Raw genomic sequence first — 6,000 nt, 5'->3', positions numbered from 1 at the left:
GACTTACCAAGCCTACAAATTTAGCCTTCTCTCAGGTTCAACTACTTCTATAATTAAGTCCAGTCCTTGGTGGTCACTACGGTTTGTTCTCTTGCCGCTGGGGAAGGACACTTTAAATGCTGCCATGTAAACCACCAAGATTTCCTATATTACCTTAAATTGTTAACTGGTCACATTTGTCATGTTCTCTCTTTAGTGCTTCAGTGATGATCAGCAGCAATCTCCCAGTTCTACTGCCCTTTATAATTTCTATTTTTCCCTTACCACTCAGATTCCAGCAATACCCCACAACCCATCCTATCAGTACCCTGCCCCTAGCTGAGCAGAGGTAAAAGCTCCAGTTATTGCAGTGCTACTGCGTGCCTTGGGTTACCAACATTCCCTTTCTACCATAATGGGTTCCTCATTGCCTGCTGGCCAATGAGTGCTCTAACTCCAGAATCCTTTTCTTAGAAGTACCAGCTGTCTTAGGTCAGATTTTCTAAAAGAAGCTTGCAAAATTAGAGTGCTTCTTTGAGAGGTTTAGTAAGGAAATGTTCCTGGGGAGAAACTAGTAAGTGAGTGGGGAAGGTACGTTAACAAAGAGAAGCCAAATTACAACTCAATTTCAGTTGAAAACCCATCCTTACTCTGAACTCATGAGAAGTACTAGATTCTAAAAAACTCTGATTTGTCCTAAGTTGACAAAAGAAAGTTGAGCTTTTATCCCCCCCACCCTTATCAAGTATTTACTGGTTGCGAGCTGCCGCGAACCAGGCAGAGTGGTGTAAATCCCTGGAATTTCTAGATGTCCATAAAAGCAAATGCCCCTTATAGCCCAAGAGTATACTCTAAAGAAAGTTATGGGTGGAAGCCCTTTGCAGGAAAGCTAACAGATGCATGATTGCAGAAGAGTAGTAAAGGGGATCTAAACAGACCTGGGAAGAGCACAAGCAGCATCTGCTCTACTTTGAAGGTTTTTCTGGCACCCAGAGAGCACTATGGCACCATAGGCTCGGGTTAATACTCATGCCTGGGAATTTGCATGACATTACACGTTTTACATCCATATTTCTTTTGTATTCATAATATCCAGGTAGGAGAGGAAGAAGGATATTATGTCTTATGTTTGATGAAGAAACACAGTTACAAGTAATTAAATTAGTTAAGAACCACAGATGGGTCAAAGCCCCAATTATCTGACTCTGTCTACATCTCTGGTTCTCCCATTACTGGGTTCACCATAGTCTATATTTGAGCATCCCCCAAACATATTATTCACTTGTCCAAAGTAGCTTTCTCATCTAAAAGTCCTTTTACTTGCCAAACTTGTCAGTTTTCAACAAAATTTGTGTTCCCTAACATACCAAATATCAAATATTAGTGTGATCAACACTATCCTAGGAGACACAGGTGACACAGAAGAGGACAAGAGGAACTTTTTTGTCTGTAAAGAGATTATGGTCTGTTACTGGTTGAATTGTTCCCCTAAAATGATATGCTGAAGTCTTAAATTCCAGTACCTGTGAATGTGACCATGTGACCCTACTTGGAAATAAGATCTTTGCAGGTTTAATTAGGTTAAGATGAGGTCATTAGGGTGGGGCTTCATCCAATCTGACTGGTGTCTTTATAAGACAGCTGTGAAAGGATGCACTGGGGGAATCCCGTATGATGACAGCAGTGAGGGAGGTGAGTCAGCTGCAAGCCAAGGAACAAGAGCAGTGATGTCCTCCACTAGAAGCTAGGAAGAGACAGGAAAGGATGCTCCCCAGCCTTCCGAGGGAGCATGGCCCCACTGTCACCTTGATTCAGACTTCTAGCCTCCAGAATTTGGATACAATTGAATGTCTATTTTTCTAAGCCTTCCAACTTGTGGCACTTTGCTATGGCAGCCCTGGGAAACCAGTACATGTTCTATGTGGAGAGACAAGAATAACACGCATGCCAAGACCCAGCAGATGATGAGCATAAAAAGGGAACATTAAAAGACTTGCTGTAGAATCTTGAGTGTCCATGAGGTGTAGGTGCGAACTTTGCATAAGTCATTTGTTCTCCTTGAATCTGAAGTTGCTCAGGTAAGCTGTTCTCTTCCCTCCCACAGGTGTAGCACCAAGTCAAGCAAAGGAGCAGTTAGGCAATGGAAAGTGAACAGTACTTCCCACCTAACTTCTGTTTTAACTGGAGGGGAGAGATTTACATTATTACTTTTTAATTCGGGTGTAAAAGCAAGTCGCTTTCTATTTCTTTAAACATATTTCAAAAGCAGTCCAAAGATACAAAATGCTCTCTGGAGTTGGACTACATTTAACTTCTCTTTGCATATTTCCAGGAACTCACAGGCATTTGGTTTTTAAGGTTCTTTGCTTAACTGACAAACATTCCTATACCTGTGCCATACTAAAGGGAAGACAGAGATAAATTGAGAGGAGACTATTGTTACAACACTTGGATGATGACAACTCATAAGGAAAAAGCAACACCGCATTAAGAAGACTAAAATCGGTGCACAATTGTCGGAAATCACTTATGTCACTGGAATACTTTACCAAGTTCCCGTGCATAAAAGAGAGATGTTTGGACACAAGCCTTCACTGAGAGTAAGAAGTTCCAAATATATTCACAGTTGTCTCCCCTCAGAGTTTAGGTTTTGCTCCAGAGCCAGTTTCAGAAGCTTATATCAAATAAAAGATTTTACTCAATCTGTAATGAATTGAGATTCATTCCAGCAGGTAAATCTCATTGAGGGAAATTACTTCCTGCAATGATATATGATTCATTCATTCACATCTATGAGCTATTTAGAGGAAATTATCCATGGGATTGTATCATTAGTTTAAAAGCTGCTTCAGTTGTTTTTCTGTCAGTATAATTTTAAAACATGTTAGTGTATTCGTGGGGAAAAATGTATTTGAAAACACATCTAGCTCTTTCCATATTGTTAAAATTGGGATATCAGAGATTTTTTTTTCATTTGTAACCAGTTTCATGAATAAAATTGACAAGAGTTAGCCTTCTGCTATGTATATCACAAGACATAGTTCCTTGCTAATTCTTCTGTTAGAAAAACTTTTCTGAACTCTGCTTTAAGATTGGTCATCTGGATATATCAATTCAGTTTCTAAGTTCCATATGGAATTTGAGCTACCATTCCAAATTCCAAATGGAATAGTTTTCCTCCAAGCCACATATGAAATTATTTTTGCTAATAGGACAAAAATAGAAAATTATATCCATGAAGGAAATATTAAGACACTGGAGAAGTAAGCAATGGCGAGACATTAGGCCTACATAGCATGTCATCTGGGTTTTCCTGATGGAATTTTAAATGTCAACAGAAGCAAGTAAATAAATATGTAAAGAAATACCCCACAGAAGGAAAGGATGGAACATTGAAAGAAAACTTAATTGAAACTTATTATGTAAGCTTTTCCTTCCAATAAGCAGAACATCTTTAGCTTTTATTCTGTTTGCTTTGTTTTGTTTTGCTTTCTTATAAGATATATCTGTTGGTATATGTGGGGGAAAATGGGAGTTTTTCTTTTTCTTCCCTAGACTATTGGTATAAAATTTAATATATAAAGTTTGTCTGTGGTAAATAGTATATAGTTGATCTTTGCTTTTAAATAGTCTAAAAATCTTAAACTTTCACTTGGAATAATTCACTCAGTTACAATTAATGTAATTAATGATATAGTGAGTTTGTAACTTCCTCCTTTATTTTCTATTTGGTTTATGTTTGCTGACTTTTTTTTCCACTTTTTATTGTCCTCATTTGAATTAATATATTTTAATTTACTTTTTTCCAGTAATGTGTTATTTTTTTATAATTTTTATTGGATATGTTGGAAACAACAGAATGCAATATAAAGCAAATTGCTTTATATATGTAATTCTTTGCTGATTACAACCTAATGAAAATCACTACTTTATCATTTGCTCTATTAGAATATCAACATTTTAAAACAGAATATACATTTTTTAATTTTTTCACTGGCTATCTCTTTCTAAGTTAGAAATTTTCTTTCACACTGTGACTACTTTCTCAACCTAAGGTATTGAGAAATTAGTTTTGTTGTTGTTCTATTGAAGATAATGACTTTTATTCGTTTTGTGTTACATTTAATATTATTTCTTTCTTTTTGATTTTCAGCATTGTTTGCATAATATGCCAAAGTGTGTATTGTGTGTGTGTGTGTGTGTGTGTGTGTGTGTATCATGTCCAGTGTTTGCTGAGCTCCTTTAATTTTTAGGTTTATATCTTTCATTAGTGTTAATATTTTTTCAAGCATTTTATCTTCAGATATTATCCATTCTCTCTTCTCTAAATGTAACTCTTCTTATTCTTATAACTTCTTGGTATGCCTCAAATATCTCTTACATTCTGGTTTCTTTCCATCTTCTACATTTTATAAAATTCTATTTTGGAATTTGTTGGAATCGGTTAGATTTTTGAGTTCATGAATACTTTGTCCAGTTAGTTGATAAATCCATTGATTGAATAGTTTTTCCTTTTCTTCCTCACTTCAACTCAGGTATGAATTATATGCAATAAAATTCAACAATTTAAAGTGCATAATTCAATGGATTTTGATGAATATATAGTTTTTTAACCATCACCTTAATCATTACATATAACATTTCCATCACCCCCAAAATATTTCCTGTGTAGCATTCATCTCCCCTTTCAGTCTTGGACTACTACCAGTATGATTTCATTCATTATAACTTTGCCTTTCCTAAAAATTTGTATTGATAGAATCCTATATTTGTATTGTATATCTGGCTTCTTAGTATATTCTTTTTAAATTTTAATAATGATCTTGAATATATCAGTCATTTATTTTTTATTAATGGGTAGCAAGCTCTTGTATGGATATACAACAACTTGTTTATCCATTCCCATGCTGATGAACATTTATGTCGCTTTCAAATTTGTCTATTATGAATAAAGCTATTATAAACATTTTTGCATTTTTGCATGAGTCTCTGCATGGATATACATTTTCATCCTGCTTAAGACAATAACTAGGGAGAATGTCTGGATCATTTCGTAGGTATATATATAAAACTCCTTTTTTTCAGTTTTATTGACATATAATTGACAAATAAACTGATAATATATTTAAAGTGTACAACATGATGCTTTGATATGAGTATACACCATGAAAGGGTTTCTACAATCAAATTAATAAACATATCCATCACATCCCTTCACACATTTCCTTCTCTTATTTTTTTTTGCTGATACTTAAATTCTACTCTCAGCAAATTTCAATTAAACAATACAGTATTATGAACTATGTCACCATGTTATACATTAGATCCTCAGACCTTACTCATAATGGAAAATTTGTTCCTTTTTATCAGGCTCTCTCCATTTAACCGAACCCCCAGCCTCTGGAAACCACCTTTCTGCTCTGTTTAATAAGTTTCTTTTAAAAAAAATATTCCACGTATTTAAATTCAATTAGCCAAGTTACAGTACATCATTAATTTTTGATATAATGTTCAATGATTCATCAGTTAAATAAAACAATAGAGATTCCACATATGAGTGACAGTGTGCAGAACTGTCTTTCTCTGTCTGGTTTATTTCACTTAACATGATGGCCTCAAGTTTGATTCAGGATTTTCTTCTTTTTAAGGTTGGATAAGATTCATAGTGTGTTTGTATGTGTGTGTATGTATCTATATAAAACTTCTTAAACTTCTTAAAAATTGCCCAACATTTCTAACATGGTTTGTTCTATTTGATGTTCAATGTATGAGAGTTTCAGTTGCTCCAAATTCTCACCAACACTTGGTATTGTGAGTCTTGTTAATTTAATATATTCTTAAGCTGTGGTATTCCATTATGGTTTTCATTTCTAATAGATAATTATGTTGAAAATCTTTTCATATGCTTATTTGACTCCCACATATCTTCTCTGGTCTTAAAATTTGTAACTAATTTTTAATTGAGCTGTTTCTTATTCTTGGATTTCAAGAGTTCTTTATATATTCTGATATGTCATTTAT

This window comes from Zalophus californianus, chromosome 15 (genome assembly GCF_009762305.2).
Source record: "Zalophus californianus isolate mZalCal1 chromosome 15, mZalCal1.pri.v2, whole genome shotgun sequence".
NCBI classification, from domain to species: Eukaryota; Metazoa; Chordata; class Mammalia; order Carnivora; family Otariidae; genus Zalophus; species Zalophus californianus.
This window is presented reverse-complemented; position numbering follows the sequence as displayed.